Here is a 22,134-nt window from a genome sequence, read left to right on the forward strand (position 1 = left end):
AACTTAGAGGCAGTGATAAATTGATAAAGGTTCCTATTCATCATCACAAAGTCTAGGTCATCTCATGTTCCTGTTTGTCCTTTCTCTCTAGAACTTTATAACCATCTTTACTTCCTAACTTCCTGCCATGTGTATTTCAGGCCCTAGCACCATATGCAAAAGAAACCAACATACACAGATCATTTAACTACACCGTATAATCATGTACTCAACTCCCTATAATCACTCTCTTAGTCTAGATCACTCAAAGGGATTCTGGTTCTCTGCTTAAATCCCGACTGATAAATTACCCTTTTGAATTTAAAAAAAAGATAATGTTCTAGTTTTAATGTTTGTTGAATTAAATAACGATAGTCATTTATTTACTTTCTCATTTATAACACATCCTCTTAGCTATCCATCCATTTATTCTATACAGCCATTTATCCACCCATATGGCTAGGTACCATTTTTAAAGACCCATGAAAACAACTATAAAGAATGTACAGAACTTTCTTACACACGCACCTGCACTCAAGTGGAAGACAGCAGGCCTGGGTCAATAACACTTTGCAACTGACTTCCAACATGGAGAAGTAAAGACTAGCTTTTCCAGCTGAAAGTATTGGAGAATTTTAGGTTGATGAAAAGTAATTACCTGGGCAATGAAGCAGCATGAAGCAGTATAAATGGCCACATTAGAACACTGACTGGGAGTCAGCTGATTTCTCGGGTGAATTTTTCCTGTGAAATCTCAGCTGAACTATCACAAAATTTAGGGCAATTTTCTTCCACTCCTCTAGCCAGTTTCCTTCCTAGAAATATTTTACTTATCTATTTTTATCTGTCTCTTGTCAAACTAGATATATGCTTGATCAGATTTATCCATCCACATCCTGGTTGAGTTATTCATTAAATCATCATCGCAAGTGTCTGTGATGATCACTGGCCTTGGCTCTATTTGCCACTGGCTGTAATGTACATGAAGCTCCAGTAGGGCTCCTAATGTATGAGAGACAAGAGTTCGTTTTCTGTAGATTCTCTCCTGGCCTCACTCACCAAGTCCCGTTCATTCTTCCTTCAGTCTTTGAGCTGCCTTTCCTTGCCAAGCGTAGCAGAAAAGCGCTGCTCCCTGTTCTCCGGAGAGCTCACATACTTCCCGTGGATCATGATATCTTCCTCTGACTTTCAGGCACATATCTTTGAGTGAAACTGCCAGAAGCTAATGTCATCCTCTCCCTTTTATCCAGTCTTTCGGAGTTTGTGCAAGTGACTTGCTTCTCGGCTGCTGCTGAGCAGTAGAGAGAGCACAGGAGGATTTTACATGGAAGGAGTGTTTGCTTCCACGGCAGAGAGACTCCACAGCTCTCTGAAACCCGAATCCCAGGATGTGCAGCCCCCTGGAAGCTAAGAACGGAAATGAAGCCTTGGCAAGTGGGGCAGGTGCTCTCTGCTCTGAGTAACTGTTCGTATTTCTTGGTTAAAGAAAAGAAAGGAGAGGAGGATGACTCACTGAATTATGTATTCATTAAATCAACATTGCCACTCATGTTTGGGACATGTGAAAAAGGCTTGATCCCTAACATTATGAGGCTTACAATCTAGAAAGACTGTCATAAATCAACTAAAAGTACACTTAAATGGAATAAGGGAGCAATACTAATAAATTCTACAAGTGTGAAGAGAGTCACTGGCAGGCAGAAGTAGGAAGGGAACCTTATTTTAGCTCAAGTTGCCACTCCATCTTCCAAAGGAGGTGACATTTAGCTGAGACATGAAAAATGAGCAGTCATGTGAAGACCCTTAGTCTTAGGTGCTCACAGCCAGGGAATTATAACTAAATGTGCATTCTGTTTTTTCCAAAGAGACAAGCAATCCTTGTTGTTAATGATATGCATGCTGTGGACCTACTGTGCACCAGTTAGTGAGCTGGGCACATTGATAAATGCTCTAATAGTATAAAATCCAGATTGTGAAGTCAAGAAATTACCTTGATCTGTCCATATGAAAAGGAAAGGGACCCAGTATATCTGATACATTATGACTAAAAAAATAAAACAAGGCCCTTTCCTAAGACCATACTACTTACTTGGAAATGTGTTAAAATATATGGTGTTAGTGTAAATTTATGGTTCCCAAATTTGTAACCCTTTTGGCTTAACAGATGTGTGTTAAATGACTACTCCGCACCTATTATGATAGGTCTTTGAAAGAAGAGCATATTTAAGGTGGTGCTTCTGCCTTTGAAAACTGTACAGAGCACTTTACTAATAATAACAACTGATTCAACAGAAGTTCGGTATTAACACACATTGTGTCCTCTCTCGGAAACATTCAGATTCGCACATATTAATTTCTGCGTTGTCTCTGTGTATCTCCTCATCTTCTCCATCCCCACTACTTTTTCACTTCAAAGTAAAATTCTTGTTCATAGCCCCTAGTGCTACCAAGCGATGTGCATTCTGTGACATTCATCTGCCTGAACACAATAGGCATTTTCAGCAGGAAGTATTGAATAAATAGAAAGTCAGTGAGGAGGGAAATAAGGTGTTTATTAGATGCTGTTGAATGAGCAGAGAGAATGAAGGCAAATGGGGGACAAGTGGCACTTCCCAAACCACGTGACATGATCACGCTGTGCCTTACACACTCTCTACCCACTACACCCACACCTCACTGCATGGGAGTGGGGAGAGGTGTGCACACACGTGCTTCCCTTCCCCCGGAGGCAGCTGGCAGCCAGTCTCTGTAGGCTTTGTGAGTACTCATGGGAGATTGCTCGCTTTACTCTAAACGAATTTAGGAGATAGGCAAACCTGGTTTTCAATCCCAGCTCTGCCAATCATGTGGGTATTCTTCAGAGAGTAATTTTCCCTCCACATGTGCCATTGTCCACATTCGTGAAATGTGGACAGTGATGCCCGATTAGTAAAATTTGTTTCAGGACAAGTTCCTGGCCCGTTCCTATCACTCAGTGGAGAGTTGCCATTGTATTAGGTGAATGGAGAGGTCTGCTTCTGGGAAGATGTTAGACTAATAAATTCGTTTACAACAAACTTTTTTTTTAAACTACATAAAATTTAATAAAAACCTTATTAAAATATGTTATATACATGCATACACATATATGTAGTTTAATATATATAAAATAAATTTTATGTATAAAACTGCCTGTAAAAAGGTAAAGACAAATTAGAATTTTGAATAAGAACAAAAATGCTAATTAAAATCCGTGGGAGTTAATATCACATCTATCAAATTTAGAGAAATTTATAAATCCGATAAAACTGAATTTTGGGAATCTGTGGAAATAGGCAACTGAATGTGCTTAGTTAATGTGAGAATAAATTGACATAAGCATTTCGATAGTGATTTGGCAGAGTCTAGTAAAGATTAAAAATGTGTGTACATGATTCCTCAGCAGTCCCATCCACTATAACCATGTGTTCTAGAGAAACTCTCCTGTGCAGCAGTATTCATTGCAAAACTATTGGTGACAGTAAAATAATGGAATGAGCCCAACTCTTCCACAATAAAATAAATGAATAAACTCCCTTGTCCATATATTGTAGTACTCTATTATCATTAAAATGCATGACCTAGAAGCACAATCTGAGGATGACAAAATGTGGGTACAGTAGAAATACAAAACATGAATGATACACATCTCAACAACAGGGGACTAGTTATCTCTAGAGCGGGAGGAAGGAAAAGGAAGAGACAGGGAGGGAGGTACGTATTTTGCTGAATCTGCAAAGTTATCTTTAAAACAATGACGACAACAATAACAAAAAAACAAACAAAAAAGAGCTGAAACCACATGGCAAAATGTAAATGTCTTATTCATCTTGGTGTTTAATGCACAAATGGCTATGGTATAATTTCCTGTGATTTTCTATGTTTTTAAAGTTATTCATTATTTAAAATGAAAAAGATACAGTAAGTGAATGAAAATGTAGATAAGTGGGAAAAATTAACATCATTGGAGTTATGTAAATTTTATATTTCGCCTGTTGTTTCACAATAGTGTAATTAAAAGTAAAGCTGTCTGGTGACACTTCCTTTACAATATCGCTCTACATACTAAGAAGGACTGTCATTATATAAATGACTTAAGGAAGTTTATTGTAAATGCTATCAGCAAAGCAGCAAATTATTCCTGGAATTTAGAATTTGACAACACATAGAATTTTCTGAGTGCAACTGGGATTCTTTCCTAATATGTGATATTAACAGGCCCCTGAGGGTGAATCTTTTAAAATATCTCTCACGCATATATTTGTGGCTCTGTTCCCAAAAAGTACATTTAAAAGTATTCTGAATGGAGCTATTTGGAAGAGGAGGGAGAAGAATGTGAATTCTGAGGTTTGCGTTGAACACATAACTCCACCTCTCACCCTTGTTAATTATCCTGGCAGCTCCCTGTCCAGCGTAGGTTCTTAATGCACAAGCAGAAAGGGACGTGAGTCCTATGTTAGGGCAACCATGGTGTCCAGTGTGGTTGGGGTGTCCTTCCTCTGAACATCTTAGCACCTTGAAAATAGCTCTGTCATAGTACTCTCCATAAGTACTGTGACTGTGAAGTTTATGTACCTGATTCTTCCATTAATTGTGTGCCACACTGATTTTTAAAACAACAAAGTTTTAATTTAAAACAGATATTTATCTAGAATTCACAATGGGTGGGTAGAGAAAAATGAGATACAATGTTTACTCACCAGCAGCTTATGGTTGAGTACAGTCATTCTCAAACCTAGCTTCAAATTGAAAGCCTTGGGGGAAGAATAAGTGTAAATAAAACTGTATATACAGTAATCCCCCCTTATCTGCAAGGCATATGTTCCAAGACCCCCAGAGTATGCCTGAACCCTATCTATACTATGTTTTCTCCTTATGGATACATACTTATGATACAGGTTAATGTATAAATTATACACAATAAGGGATGAACAACAATAACTAATAATAAAATACAACAATTATAACAGTCTAATGGAATTAAGGTTATATGAATGTGGTCTTTCTCAAAGTATTTTATTATAGTACATCTACAGCTTCTCTTTGGTGTACCCCAATTGCCAGGATCACTACATTTGCACTTTGGGGGCCATTACTGAGTAAAATAAGGATTACCTGAACATAATGACCCTGATACCATAACAGTCAATCTGATAACCTAGCTGGCTGCAGAATGACTAACAGGCAGGTACCACATACAGTGTGGATTATACAGTATGGATATGCGTGCTAGAAAAGGGACAATTTGTGTGCTGGTTGGGATGGAGCAGGATGGTGAGAGATTTTATCACACTACTCACAATGGTGTGCAATTTAAAACTTAAGCATTGTTCATCACTGGAATTTTCCATTTAGTATTTTGGGACCGCTGTTGATCACTGGTAACTGAAGCCATGAAAAACAAACAAACAAACAAACAAACAAACACTTGCAGATAAGGGAGGAACTACTACTGTATGTATTTTTCACCTTCTTAAGAGTATTCTAAAGTTCAAGCAAGACAGAGAAAATAATGAGTTACAGTCATGCACAAATAAAAATTGACAGGAGTTGTCTATTTGCATTGAAGTGAGCAGTGTCCATTAAAGGTTGATTTCAGTTACACTTAATATAACTATATGTGTGACTTTTAAGACTTTATTTTTTAAGTGACGTTTTAGATCTACAACAAAGTTGGGAGGTGTTTTGTATATCTCCTGCCCCCCAAAAAGCATAACCTCTGCCATTATATCACTCATCAGAATGGTATATTTCCCAAGGATGAACCTACACTGACCTATCATAGTTTACCTTAAGGTCCACTCTCAGTATTGTACATTCTATGGGTTTGGATAAATGTATAATGACATACACCCATCATTATAATATCATACAAAGTATTTTCACTGCTTCATATATATTCTATGTTCTGCTTGTTCATTTCTCTTCCTCCTCCCTCTCCTGACCTCGCAACCACTGATCTTTTTACTGTCTCCATAGTTTTTCCTTTTCCCCAATGTCATACAGTCAGAATTATACTTATGTATCCTTTTAAGACTGGCTTCTTTCACTTAGTGATATGCATTTATGTGTCCTCTATGTTTTTTCATGGCTTGATAGCTCATTTCTTTATGACACTGAATAAAATGCCACTGTCCAGATGCTTACGTCCATTCACCTACTGGAGAGCATCTTGGTTGCTTCCAAGTTTTGGCAATTATGAATAAAGCCGCTGTGAACACCCACATGCAGAGTTGTGTGCAGACATAGGTTTTCAGCCCCTTTGGGTGAGTACAAGATGCACAGTTTCTGAGTATAAGGTAGAATTTGATTTATTGAAACTTCCAAAGTATATTCCAAGTGACTTTACTATTTTACATTGCTATTAGCAATGAATGAGAGTCCCTGTTTCTCCATGATCACTAGCATTTGTATTGCCAGTGTACTGCATTTTGGCCCTTCTAATGGGTGTATACTGGGATGTCATTGCTGTTTGAATTTGGAAATCCTGATGGCATATGATGTGGGAATCTTTCCATATGCCTATTTGCTACCTGTTTGTATATATATATTTGGTGATGTGTCTGTTAAAATCTTTGGCCCACATTTTCATCAGGTTTTTGTTTTCTTATTGTTGAGTTTTAAGAGTTATGTGTATATTTTAGATAAAGTCCTTTATCAGATGTGTCTTTTGCAAGTATTTTCTCCACACCTGTGTACCGTCCTTTAATCCTCTTGTTATTGTCTTTTGCAAAGTGGAAGGTTTTTTTACTTTAATGAAGTCCAACTTATCGATGTTTTCTTCCATGGATTGTGTCTTTGGTGTTGTATCTAAAATGACATCACCATATGTAATATCTAGGTTTTCTCTTACGTTATCTGCTAGGAGTTTTATAGTTTTGGTTATACATTCAGATCTGTGATCAATTTTATGCTAATTTTCTTGACCATAGTGAGGTGTGTATGTAGGTTCACTTTTTGCACGTGGATGTCCACCTTTTCTAGCACCACTTATTGAACAGACCATCCTTTCTTGATTGTATTATATTTTCTCCTTTGTCAAAAGTTCACTATACTTATGAGAGTTTGGGTCAGGGCTCACTATTCTTTTCAGCTGATCCTTTATCTATTTTTTTTAACCTAATACCACACTATGTTGATTATGTAGTTTTATAGTATATCATAAAACCTGGTAGTGTTCCAATTTTGTTATTGTCCTTCAATATTTTGATGGTGATTCTGGGTCTTTGCTGATTCATAGGCACTTTAGAATTAGTTTGTCAATATCCATAAAGTAGCTTTCTGGGATTTTGATTGGGATTGCATTGAATCTATCGCCTAAGTTAGGAAGAACTGACATCTTAACGACACTGAGTTTTCCTATCTACAAACATGAATATTTCTCCGTTTATTTAGTTCTCTCATTTATTTCATCAGAGTTCTGTAGTGCTGTTCACATAGATTTTGTACATGTTTTGTTAAATTTATGCCTCAGCACTTATTTAATTTTTTGAGGGTCCTAATATAAATGGTATTGTGTTTTTAATGTCAAATTCTACTTGTTCATTGTTGGTACATATGAAAGCAATTGACATTTGTATAATAACCTGTGCCCTGCATCTTTGCTACAATCACTTATTAGTTCTAGGATCTTTTTTGTTGATTCATTTTGGTTTTCTGCAGAGGTAATGATGTCATCATGAACAAAGGCAGCTTTATGTCTTTATTTCCTCTTCTTGCCTCATTGCATTAGCAAGGACTTCCAGTAAGTACATTGTTGAAAAGGAGTGGTGAGAGAGGCCATCCTTACCTTGAATCTGATCTTAGTGGAAAAGCTATATATATATTATTTTAATTACCTGAACTGTAGTGATTTACTCTATATTGGTTAGTGCTTCACCAAGACGAATCATTTGAAAACATTGCACAGGATTCAGAGGAATACGAGAATATCTACTCCATATTTCTCCTTCCATTTATGGCAATTTTCAAACACCCCAGGCTAGTGACTTTTATTTTAGGTCTTAAAATTCTATAGCAATCTCCTCTCTCAAGCATCTGAGATTTCTGGAAGAATTTCAAGAACCTAAAAAAAATGAATCAGTGAGATTCAACCAGGCTGACTGCAACTTTGCACACAACTGCGTGGAGGAACAAAGACACTCTCATTTTGTTTCTGTTTTTTCTCTGCCCCATGCCTCATCTAATCACTTTTGCTCTCCCCTATGGTCTTCCAGATTCAATCTTTTAGAATCTTCCTAGCATAATTAGCCTACCTCCTTCTTATTCTCATGTACACATTCCAGCTTTCAAAGTTTGCATATTTGGAAACTGGTATGGCTTCTTCAGTTTGACTCCTCTTAGAGACCACCTGAAGGGCCCCATTCATTGATTTTTCTGGCTGCGGCATAGCTGATCCAAAGGTCTGTTAATTCTATATCTGTTCTACTTCCAGGGTTCAGTCGCAGAACATGGTTTTCTTTTCCTTTTCCTTTCCCTTCCCCTTTCCCTCCCTCCCTCCCTCCCTTCCTTCCTTCCTTCCTTCCTTCCTTCCTTCCTTCCTTCCTTCCTTCCTTCCTTCCTTCCTTCCTTCCTGTTTACTAAATGGGTATCATGAACCTAGGAAACATAGTGGTACAACTAAATAAATGTCTGTTCTCTGTGCAAGTCTAGCACCTATGGCTGCATAGGCTGTGTACTACACACCCCAGGAGAACCACTTGGATAAATCCTGCTGTGAATTGTGCCCCTGCAGTCGTGGGAGGAGGCAGCCATGCTGGGACGTATACATCTGCCTGTTGGGGGACCTCTACCAGTTTTTAATTAAGAACGTCTCATTGGGGGACTTTTATTTATCTTCAAGCATACCTAGAAAATTCAGACCCCTTGAATTATCACAATTTCTTTCCTATTCATAGCTTTCCATAAGGTGAGATTGAAAACTATGTACTAGCATTCGCTTTTCCAAAGTACCTATAGTGAGATTTCTTGTTCCATATTAGAACCCTATAACAGAAGAATTTTGAAACTAAAAAAGCCTTGGAGATTATCTGGTATAGGCTTCTTATTTTATAAAAATGCTGCTGGTAATGGCAGTGAATGCCATGTATATATCTTTTTAACTTATAAAAATCAAAATGCCTGGGACAAATGTGCTTTTCTCATTGAGATGCTGTATGATTATAGTAAATGTAGGCTTATAAGCCATTTTGTAATCTTGAAATAAAAGCTGTAATAAGGATATAAAATCATTTATCTCTGAAACAAAAAAAAATATTGTAATGGAGCTCTCTTAATCGTACTGGCAGTTTAATATGAAAGATATATCTTTCAGTTATTTTACGATGGAATCATACTGAACCTAGATTCTGTACAATTTCTTTTTAAGTGTTAAGAACTAACCCTAATTTTGAGTAGATACTTCATTAATATTCATTTGTATATAATTGCTTTAATTTCAGTGATAATGACTTCAGCTACCAACTGTTTGATTGATGGAACTTGCATTTTCTCTGGAAAAGAGCTAAGATATAAAAATCACACCACTCATGCGTGCCTGGTATTTTTAGATGCCTTTAATTACTAACCAACTAAATAAGCATGCAAACCACGCTGTGATTGATAGAATCTCTTGGTTGAAGTGATTTTTCTTTTCCCTCAGAATTTGGAAGATGCTTGAATCAATTGTGTACTAAAAAAAATCACTGAAAGCTGAACCTTCTAGAATGAGGATGCTCTTGAATAAAGCATCTAACAAGAAGCAGGGATTAGCCTGCAATCTTTAAGAGATTCTGACAGTTGAAAGGACCAACAGAAAGTTCTTGTTGACCATATTAGGATGAAAAAACAAAACAAAACAAAAAACCTGTAACATGCTAAATCTTCACTTACTGAAAACGTGCTAAGTAGCATGATGCCAGAAGCTAAACCAAACATAAACAGAATGTCAAATGGGGCAAGGAACAGAGCAAGACAGAGTACAAAATGTTCCATTGATCCCTAGGACTGGAAGGCTAGAAGAACACATTCTAGGTTAGAACTGTGTCAGCCCTGGATAGATGATAGCATTTCCAAATCAGAACCCGATACTGATGGGTAAAGTTTTGAGCAGAGTCTCATTCAGAGATCTTTGGATTTATCTCCTGTGTGGAAGTAAAAGTGCATTCAAACTGAGCACATTACAATATTTTTAAAAAGCTAACGACAACAACCACTGTGACAATGACAATATCAAATGATTACTCTGGAGAAGGTGGCTCTCGCCAAGAGTGAACTTGGCTTGAACGTGTTTTCAGACACTTCCTTTGTTAGTAATAAACAACATTATCTGAAAGAAACATGATAATTAGAATGCTGCCACCATCTGAAAGTGGTTTTTATAGTATGGAAAACTGAGCATCTGATAGACCGAGAGGTTGGCTTTTGGTTCCTTCTGAATCCCTTAATGCTCTCTTCACTCTCTGACCCTTGTTTATTACTGGCAAAGTTCTCTTTTTTCTTTCTTGGCTAAACTTTTAGACTCCAGTGTCATATTCAAGTCCAGCAATTTCCAAAGTAACCCATACACCATAATATTCTTTTCTCCAGCAATTCAAAACTTATGTCTACTTGGTAATGGCTAGGAGTAAGATAACCTACTGTTTTAAATTCACTCTCTGGCTGTTCTTTCTTCTTAAAGAATATTTGAACTCTTAAAGATAATATTTTATAACACCTTATGAATCTGTACTCGATGAATTTAGGAAAATTAAAGGCAAGACAAAGAAAAAAGTTTGGGATGATTTTTCCCCCTTAAATATATCTCCTAAGTGATTCAACTGGATAATGCAGGGAGAGAGAAACACTAGGGAAAAGATAGCTCTGCCTGACATACGAATCCCCATTTAGTATTTATCAATTGTTTATTTATGTAACACTATGTGCATTCACTAGCGTTTGGGGAGGAACATCTCTGAAAACTAGTAGTAAACATAATGACTAAATATTTAAGCTTTATTGGTTCTCCCACTAAGTGGGCTCAGCCCCAGTGGCATGTATTGCCTGTCTCCTCATCACTGATTCTGTAAAAGTGGGCTGGAAGATAAAGAAGACAATGCAAAGCAAAACAAAGATAAATGCAGAAACAAATAAAACTGTATTAATGATCTCCATGTATGAATATCAAGAGTTGATCCCAAGGAAACTGACCCAGTGAAATGAGCTCAGGACCAGCCCATTCTGCCCACAGGGTAAAGAATTTCCCCGGCACCTCCATCAATGGTTTTGCTATCAAACAGTTTCAATGATGCTTTGACTCTGTTACTTTTGTCCTTCTGTGTAGTGAAAATATAACCCTATTTTCTTTTTTCTTTGTGGCATAGACTGAAAGAAAGAAAGAAAGAAAAGGAAAGGAAGGAAAGAAGGAAGGAAGGAAGGAAAGAAAGAAAGAAAGAAAGAAAGAAAGAAAGAAAGAAAGAAAGAAAGAAAAAGAAAGGAAGGAAGGAAGAACAAAAGGAAGGAAGGAAGGAAGGAAGGAAGAAAGAAAAAAAGAAAGAAAGAGAAGAAAAGAAAGATAAAGGAAGGAAGAAAGGAAGAAAGAAAGAAAGGGAAAGAAAGGAAGGGAGGAAGAAAGAAAGGAAGAAAGAAACAGAGAAAGAAAGAAAGAAAGAAAGAAAGAAAGAAAGAAAGAAAGAAAGAAAGAAAGAAAGAAAGAAAGGAAGGAAGAAATAAAGAAAGAAAGAAAGAAAGAAAGAAAGAAAGAAAGAAAGAAAGAAAGAAAGAAAGAAAGGAAGGAAGGAAGGAAGAAAGAAAAAGAAAGAAAGAAAGAAAGAAAGAAAGAAAGAAAGAAAGAAAGAAAGAAAGAAAGAAAGAAAGAAAGAAGAAAGAAGAAAGAAAGAAAGAAAGAAAGAAAGAAAGAAAGAAAGAAAGAAAGAAAGAAAGAAAGAAAGAAAGAAAGAAAGAAAGAAAGAAAGAAAAGAAGGAAGCCTTGATTGGTATGGCTCAGTGGGTTGGGAGTCCCACAAACCAACCAAAAGGTCTTGGGTTCGATTCTGGTCAGGCACATGCCTGGGCTGCGCACACTGTTCTCGGGTGAGGGCATGAGAAAGGCAACTGATTGCTGTTTCTCTTGCACATCAATGTTTCCCTTACTCTCTTTCTCCCTCCCTTCTCTGTCTTTAAAAATAAATAAATAACATATTTATAAAAAAGACAGTTAAAAGAAAAATAATAAGAAGAAGAAAACACCAGCAATAAGATATTGCATTTTAGAGAGTTTGAAACCTACGTGGGAAAGAAGGGAAGCTGCAATGATGTTAACATACCGAGAAAAGAGCATCGCTAATGCACTTGGTTTGTTTTACTTGCTTTCTTCCTTTTGCCCTAAATGGCCCTACTGGGCTCTGAGTACCTGATGCCGCTCTCACACTACATACAAGTGTGCTCTTCCTGGAACCAGAGCTGGATGATGCCAGGCATTTTAAGTGACAACTAAAAATGGAAAATCAAATCTTAACAGCTAGAATTTATTGTCTACATTAGCTTGAGCTGACCTGGCTGTGCTAAAGGGAAAATTGGTCAGCACTCTGCCCAGGGCAGACTCCCTGCCTTAATTTTCTTATTTACACAGGATGGTCACTCTCATCTACCAAGTCCCTAAGTCACCTACCTATAAGTCCTAATTCATGGCCACAGAGACTCTCAAACTAGGGAAGACGGAACACATTAACGCTTCTTTGCTCTTAAGATAATCACTACACTGAAAACAAGGGTGGTTGATATTAGAAGAAAGTGAATGATCTAGATGGTGCATAATGCATATTTGTAAAGTAAATGAATGTGGGCCTTCTGTCCTCCTACAGATGACAGAATGAAGTTTGATAAGGAGAGAACAGTGGAAGGGACTCCAGGAGAGGGAATAATAATAGACTTCTCACTGGCCAGACTCTATGCTGAATAATGCAGACATCACTTCATTTAATATTCAAAAAAAAAAAACCAGTTAAGATTGGCTTTCCTATGTAAGAATTCTTACTTCATAAGGAAAACCACAAAGCCTATAGAAATTAAGCTTAACTTAGTCATTTGGCTACATAGAAAGAAAGGCAAGAACCCATGTTCCTGACATTTTCATCACTATATTGTCTCCGCACTGATGGAACAAGCCCATCCACAGCCTTCCTTTGACTCATTCTAAAATGCTTTCTCCCCATCTGTATGTGCTGAACTTCTCCAGGGTGCAGCTGAAATATCAACTGTCTTTGAAGTCTTTCCTCACTGTACGTGCACGTATGGAATCCATCTCTTTTAAATCACGTGGCCCTTACAGAGGCCTGTCATATTATAACTAGCCATGTTCTACCTTGCATTCATCCTTCAGTGGTGGCCTTATGTCCACAGTGGACTCTAACTTCCCCGAGAGTCTATGTTCTGTCTCTCTTTGTCTCTATTTCCCTACAATGCCTATCACTACGTTGTGCTAAATGTATTTTGAATGAAACCAAGACAGGGAATCTGACAATTTTCTTATTGCTTACATTATTTGTTTCTTAGATTTTTGGATTTAAAGGCTTACAACCTGTTAACTTTGCTTTAAGTACAGATAATAAAATTATGTCACTTGGTTTAAGTCCATAATTTAATGGCACTCCTGGAGAATATGGAAGCAATCACATTAGGGAGCCCTTATATTTTATAAAGCTCATGAATCACCTATATCTGATGATTTTATGTGACGAGAAATAGGGAAACCAACACAAGGGTGTTTTTAAATGCAGTTTTGAATGAACAAATAGTTGTCGCAAGAGCTTCATGAAAGCACAGATGATATATAGCCATATTAAATACAATATCATCCCCTCCTCTTTAAAGCCTACTACTCTCTTTATTCATATCATAGTACTTAGTCACAGCTATCTGAGTAGGAAAAGACAAATAAGAACTTATTTTTCAAGGGTAAGAGAAGGTTATCTTGATTGAGGTGTTTAAGTCTTTTTTCCTCTATCTCCCAATCTTGGTTATCAAGTATAATAAATTACCTTCCTGCTCCTAGGAGAATTATTAACATGGATGTAATATTTCTCATCCACCTCTATCTCCCTAACACAATAAAATCTTAACTAATATTTCACTCTCTTATACACTGTGTGTTCTTCCCAAAGGGGGAAATGTTCATGTGGAAGATGTACTCCTGTAGGAATAAAGATAGAAGGAATCTTGTAAGGTCCTTATGTCTACTCAGTGTCAGGCAGTTGCCTACAATATGGCCTAGGAAGCAGGTGTGAATGATCAATCAGGGAACATGAATCCTCAATGATGGACGATGTACCTAGTGTAATGGAAGAATAGGCCACTCCTCTAGTCAGTCAATCCACATGAGTCCATCCCACTACATTTTAGGGCGATTGAAGGTGTATTTGCGGTACTCCCGTATACACCAGGACAATCGACTATTTCTAGAACTTGAGACATTCCCGTTTCCTTGCTATATCTTCCCAAGATTCTATCATCTCTAAAAATGGAGATCTCATTGATGTCTAAGAATAATACAGATTCTGTTTGCTTGTCTCCCTGAAGGACCATTCTTCTGCACTTCTTTAATTCAACTTTTTAATTGTTATGAAATCATTCAGTTTTTTCTCTCCCAACTTCTATCACCCTTTATTTGTCTCTCTTTATTAATTTCAACTTTAAGTTGTAGATGTGCCAATTAGCAAAGAGAAGGATCTGTTCTCAGTCAGTTTTGTATTCTTCACAGTTGCTCTAAATATGTTAGAAGGAATGGAGAAAAAAAATGAAAGGAAAAAAGAATATGGGAACAGAAAAGAAAAGATGACCAAATTAAGCCTCTCCTGGTATTCTTTTCATGGGGCTTTTTAGCCCAGGAAACGAGATGTAGTAAAAAGATAAGTATCTTAAGTCAAGCATGCTGGGTTCAAATTCCAATACTGTTAATTACTAAATGTGTGATCTCAGAACATTTACTTAACTCCTTTGAAACCTAGTTCATTTCCTAGAGAAATTGGTTTAATAAAACCTAAGTTGTAGGACTACTTATAGATGACAAGATTCTGGTGCATTATGAATCACACAGGACATAGTTACAAGGCAATGAATGGCAGCTATATTGCATTAACCCATTATCAGTGAACCTTCTTCTTATCAAATCAACTACTTGAGTTCATTTATTCTTACTCTAAAGCATGCCCCCTTAATAGAATAGTCTTTCCCCAGCTCCCATTACTGAGAAATTAAGGTTGTACATGGTTGTATTATTCGTCGTCGGCAGCCGTCCGTCTCGAGAGACGATGGTGTAACTTCTTAAGAGTCTATCTGCACCACCGAGAATGGCTGTGCAGTCCGACTCGGGAGTGACACGGTATCTGTCTCCTCCCGTGTTGAATCGACATCTTGCGATGACGCTGGAGTGTCCTCTCCAGTGAAGCTGAAGCTACAGAGCCTGGGCGGGGTGATATGGAGGGTCTGCTGTTGCCCATGCAGCAGACCCCCCCTCTCTTCGCAGCTGAAGGGTCCAAGGGAAAGACGGAGTCAATACAGCTTGGCTTCAGGTGCGCCGCAGGAGTTGCCGGTGTTGACTACAACGTCAAACCGCCTTAGGGACTCCGGCTCCGGATTTTCTGTCGGGGTTTACTCCCTTAGCCTTTCCCCTGAAGAGGTATGCCGCAAGGCAGCGGAGGTTTTTTGGAATCAGAGTTTTCCTTCTCTGGGTTGTATTATTATATATGACAAATGCATATATATGACAAAGTCATGCATACATGACTTTACTTTCAATGTCACATTTAGTACATGTGATGGTTAGACTCTGATATGGTCTCTTTTGTGAAACGCAGGAGGAGCATGTAAGTTGGCTCTCTAGGTTGAGATAGTTCTAAAGAATTAGAATGATCTTTTTGTAAGAGTATGCTGTTATGTTCTTCGTAAAAGCGAAACAAATCATTGTCTCTCTGCCTCTGTCTTACAAGCTCTGAAAATACAAGGTGTGTGACTGGAGCAATTTCAGTCATCACATCTGGTCCTAATGACATCCAGTGGGTGAAGGAGCAAATATATCTCATTCTGTGGCTTTCAAGAGGGACACCATATGTTCCCCTTCAAATCTCATTATCCAGCATCAGATCATATGCCCACTCTAAGTCAATCCCTGGCAAGAGGAACGGGATGACCATGATTAGTGTAGACCAATCATGCTGTGTAACTGGGGCACATGCTATACAAAGTAAAGGTGGATATATGAAGCAAAGAGTTTTCTGTTGGAAAGAACAAAATATACATATGAGTATGGGGCACGTAATCAACAATAATGACTCTGGTGGCTTCCTGAATATTAAAATGACTTCCTACAACTTTAAAATGGGAGTCATTTTTCTTTGATGATGCAGTAGGAAAAATCAATATGGAGTTCATTCATTGATTTTAGTACATAAACAAAGCAAGAGCTGATTTGAGTTTTTAGGACCAAATCAAGAATCTCATGCTTCAAATGCTTTTCTTTTCTTTTTTTTTTTTTTTTTTACTTTGTAAACAAATGTTGGACCTAACACTTTACCTGACCTAATAGAGAGGTAAGTGAAAGGGGTTACTTATATAATTAATTAAATAGTATTTCAATGTTTCAATATCTCCAAAATACACCTTAATGGCAGTATTAACACTGGGATATGGAAGAAGAAACTCAAACACCCAGATGTAGCTGAGAAGCTGTTGAAAGGTAACAGAAGTGTTGAAATTCTAACACGTGAGTTTTCAATGGACCTGTACTAAGCTGTGTCCTGCCATCTTGTTTTCTAGATCCCTTCGTTTTCTGAAGTTGGTTCACCAGAATTTTGTTGAATCTGTAAACTACCCCATACCCTTCATTACTTAAATGAACCAGAATTTTTGTGTGCTCGTAAGCATGAACACTTACTAATATGGCTCTCTTCAAACATCAGAGGCTGGGGGATGTTTAGAAGCAGAAATTAAAGTCACATGACTCTTTTTTACACTCTGTAGACTCTATAGATTCTTGACTATTTTTGAACCACATACCTCCTGCCTTCCAGATTGGATCCAGACCATATTTCCTCCTCTTCAGCTTTTCTTATCAAAGGGAAGTTCATAGCTTGATGGCATGTGGGCTAAGATTATAGTCCAAAAAAAAAAAAAAAATAGGTATCTCAGATCAGAAATTTCTTTTAAGGCTATTCTTGTTCTGGAAAAAAAGAAATAAAGGAAAGATAAAGAGCCGCAGTTATTTTGTGGTTCTGACAATTGTTTTCAGAAGTCTTTTCTTGGCAGGAGAGACCTTTATCCTCACATCAACAAACCTGTCTGCTGGAGGAAGCCCGCAGGTTTTGCAGAGGGCATTGATGTTTTAGTCTCTATTAAAAATTTTATGTATTCTGTTTGTAAACAAAGCAACATTTTTACAAATCATGCTCTTTATAATTTTACCAAGTTCTTTTGCCTACAATGGTTAAATATTTTTCTCTTCAAACAACAACAACAAAAATATGTATCTCGTGTAGTGGAAAACAAAAAGAAGTATCTTTAGCATGTGAAAAGCCATTTTATAAAAATGTACTGAGTGCATCCTATATGTAATTCCTTATTCCAGATCTTTTTCATAAACAGGCTGATGATAGGGATAGCAGGAAGGTCTAATTTGTAGCATTTTCTGATTTCCATGGTATAAATACTATATTGCCACCACCATGGCTAATCTCAAGCTACCATCATTGACTTAACTGTACATGGTATTGGGAACACACACCCACCATCTCCAGTACCTCAGTAGAGTCCCAGAATTCCAGAATTTGAGAGAATAAGAGAAATCACATTTTTTTGTGGTAGCAATAGGGAATACTTCAAGAAAGAAAATGATTCTTCTGGGCGGATAAAGGGTGGGCCAAGCATTATTCATGAGAGGAGCAAGGTGAACAGAATGACGGCATTAGGAGAGGGTGGTGAATATTTAGGGGATGGCAGGAAGAGAAGCTGGGTGAAAGAGAAGAGATGGGAATAAGGCAGGGAAATGGGGAAGAGCATATGCTGGGAAAATGAGTTTAAACAGTATGGCAGGAGGAAGCACATCCACATCATAAAGGAAAAACATGCTGAGTCAGTGTTTACCATGCAGATCCCCCCCCCCCCCCCCCATGTATTAGAGCATGCACAGACATCACAGCACAAAAAGTAAAGTGAGGGATCACATTTCTTGGGGAGCACACTAAGTAAGCCAGCAGCAGGGACACTAGAAACGATGCTTCCTAGAGGTCATCACACCAGCATTGCCTGTAGATGCATTCTGAGTCCCTGGGCCTGCATTAGTTTAAGTAGACTTTATGTCTAAGAAAGGTGGCAACAGATGGGGCCAGGGCCACTATGACTTCAGGACGTGGATATTACCAGGAAGATGTCACTGAAGAAAATAACTCTGAATTGTCTATGTCCCTTAGCCATTTGGACCCAGCCAGGCTGCCAGTGTCACTGCAATGTCAGGCCAGAAATTATGTGGATCCAGAATCTCCAGACAACAGACATTCATCAGCCAAGTGCATTTTGAGACACAACCCCCTGAATAGGGAAGACACTGTGCTTCTAGTGTTAGTTACTCCTTCTGTTTCAGGGACTCATCTTCAGGGAGCTAGAGCGGGATAATGATGACTGTATGCTCTCTATGGAGACCGGGGCACATGAGGAAGGATTCAACCTCTCCCTTGTTTTCTCCGCTTGACTCGCTGAAGACACGAAATGCATGTTTACTACCTCTTTTCTCTTCTTTCCCACTCCCAGGCAGCGCTGATGCTGGGCTGCTTCCTTACATTTTATCACTGTGTAGCTGGATGCTGTCTTTGAATCAATATTTCTTTACAGCTTTCCTGGAAGGGATCTTACTCCATCTGCCATATCCTCAGGGGATCTCACAGAGGATCTGAGGCCCAAAGGAAGGGTCTTTGCCCAGGTTTACAAGGCAGAGTCAGAGTTCATGTATCATCTTCAACTTCTTTGCCCCTAAAGGGCCTTCGCCATACAAAGCCTAGAGGGTGTCTACCTATAAGATGTGGAAGTGATCACTTAAGAAAGGGCCCAGGTAAAGACAGAGTAGCAGTTCATAACAGAAACAGGTGCCAATAAAACTGAGCTGTCTCCCTTTTCAGGCATCATGATTGTCTTAAACATGGATTGAAAACACCAACAATGCAGCAAATCTGTTTGATGTCCACTTGTTACTGACAGCTATATTGTGCTTAGCACACTGGGGTCCTCTGTGGAGGAGGGTCTTAGTATTCTATGCCACATCTCAGCTTTTCCGATAGTTACAGATTTTATTTTGGGGGGGTGGGGTAGGGTGGGACTGGTGGTGGCAGAATCATGTTGTTCTGCTGCTAGTTCCTGGACCACAAACTACACTCTATTGGGAGATGACCGTGGCTGATGAACTCCTTTTATTGCCATCCTGTCTTTGAAGGAAAGATCACTTTGACCTCCTATAACAACGATACCAGTTTCCTCAACTGTATTCACTCACCCTTGGACACAGGTTCTTCCTACACAAATGCTCTGGCATCACTCCATTTATTCCTCTGGGAGGTTTAATGGCAGTCAGGAATTACATCTCTCTCTTGTTCTCTTGGACTGAATCCCTTTTAGCTGCTCCTCCAGGACTACTGGCTGCTTCTGTTATGGTATCACATTGCTCTGAAGGTCTCACTGTTCACACCTCTCTCATTCTTGAGGGCAGGGAGTGTCCCCCATTCATTTCTCTCTAGGGCTTGGCAGACATTAGGAGATTTAATAAGTGGTTGAATTTCATTGCTGTAAACTACACAGGAAAAATTAATATTGTATTAAGGCTTTGACTTGTGATATCCTTCATACTAGTTTTTTGGTTTTGGGTCTGGAAGGACAATAATGAATTAAAAGTCCTCACTACAAAAAGCCAGCAAATGACAATCTGAATCCAGATCAATATCTATTTTCTCCTGACTAGCCTTCTTTCCTCTTTATCTGTTGAGAGATTTGCCTCTCTGGCCATAAGCCCAACATGGAGCTCCAAGGAAACTTTTGACACTAGTCCTGACCTAGCTGGTTCCATTGTCAGCCCAACTCTAAGGTAGTACAAGGAAAGCTGGATTCTGAGACCTACTATGGCAAGAAACACATGGATGTTTATTTGTCTGCTATTTGTCATTTCTAGTACAATCAAGCCTACTGTCTTATTGGGGCTCTGTTAAGCCCTATCTACCTTCTCCTTTTCCTATATAATATAGTTAGGAAATAGACTTCAGCACTTCCACAAATGCTTCAAAGCTGTGGTGTGTAAAAGCCATAAAAAAGTCTTTGGACATGAAAAATCTAAGAGCTTTTAATTATTGGCTTTATTGCCCAACTAGCTGAGCAATTGAACAAGTCGTAAGTTACATGACTCTCTTGGTCTCAGTTTATTTTTTATTATTTTACTCAAGAAGTTGCATTAGATTATTTTTACGATACTCCATAGTTCAAGATTCTGCAAGGCTTTGACTCTAGCTCTTCTTTGAAACCCATCAATGTGATTAGGTTATTTGAATTTAAATGAGCCCTGTCTAACTTGTTGTAAACAATGTGTTAGTGCTAACAATTGTCTCCTTTTAAGACTGTGAAGCTAATATCCTCTCTAAGTGAAAGATATTAGTTTTTTACTGCTTCAAGTTCAGATTTATAAGATGTTCCACCAGGATAGAGCATGATCAGCCATGCCTCAAACCAGCCATTACAGTGAAGGAGAATTGAGCAATGCAAGATCGTAATGGCCAAGTGGAAGAGAAACCAGACCCTTTGTACACCCTTTGTCAAGTGCTTGCTTACGTGCCAGTTTCTGGAGTTGCTCTTTTCAGGGGGCTTCCCATTCCAAGCAGTACTTTTAATTCAGAGTAAAATCCAATTGAGTTTGAAATCTGTTGCATTAAGTCACCAGAGGAATTATGTATCCCTCTCTTTTGGAGGAGAAGTCAAGCACAGCAGTTCAATTAAACTAGCACTAAGTCCTGCACTCCAAAGACTGAAGGGCCTGAGGAAAAGGCAAAGAGAGCAGTTATATGCTCCTGTTCAACCCCCCTTAGCTAGAAAACTCATGGTGGTTGTGACCAGAAAATTGAAATAGAATGAGATCCAAGATGGCAGCTACTCCCTCTTTTCTATTAGCCTTCAGGCTGCAGTACTCCACAGAAAGAAGGGTGACCAAGATGAATTACTCCTTGGACCTCAGTGCATTGCTTCACTAATGTAAGAAGGCTATCTGAGGTGTTCATGATTCCCACCAGTAAGTGCCAAATATTATAGAAGTCATTAGAATGGAGGCTTTAGATCAGCCAAGCAAACCAGGTATCTGGAAGAAAAAAAAAAGAAATTGCTTCTAGGATTTCAGAATAAATGAGAGACGAAATGGTTGAACTGCTATGATAATTATTGGATCTCAAATTAATGGTAATAATTACGTTAGCAAATTGCCATGTAACTGTTCAATGAACAAGTTCATAATCTAATCCTACATTGTTTTTTTTAAAGATGGTTTCTTTCTATTTTTACGTCTTGAGGCTAAAGCTTCTTGCTTTAGACTAATTTGTTCTTTAATCCCTGCTAACCAAAGTCCTTGTTGTGCATAATGAGAGTAAAATGGTTGAAAGAAGGTATTTAATGAATGTCAGTCCTGTGTCCTGTGCAAAAAAGAATCTTGAACAACTCACCCCAGCAGACCTGTCCCGACACTGTTGTGGGTGCATTTGGTTCATTAAAAATTAAAGAATAAATTGTGATCTCTGGGTCACCTTCAAGGCTTCCAAGAGCCCAGAGAAGGTGGCTAACATGAAGCGCAGGTCCTTCCATTCAGTTTGTGTAAAAGACAAGGTGGCATTTTTCTCAGCGCCAGCTACTACAACCTCCAGTTAGAGAAATTTTTCCTAATGTGAAGTAGAATTTTGCTTTACTTTCCCTTGGGCCCTTTCTGGCTCCCCATGTTCTTACAGAAATTATTCCTTTGGCTTTGATATATAGTACCATTTTCTCAAAAGGCATCACAACTGGTTTTTAAATTGTATTATTATTTTTAAATTTGAGGTTGTTATTGTCATTTCTATTTTGATCATGTAGTATTTGGGTTAGCTGTTTAATTATCTGATCATGCAAAGGGAATTCACC

The sequence above is a fragment of the Furipterus horrens genome, unplaced genomic scaffold, assembly GCF_987537825.1.
Source record: "Furipterus horrens unplaced genomic scaffold, mFurHor1.1.pri manual_scaffold_6, whole genome shotgun sequence".
Classification (NCBI taxonomy): domain Eukaryota; kingdom Metazoa; phylum Chordata; class Mammalia; order Chiroptera; family Furipteridae; genus Furipterus; species Furipterus horrens.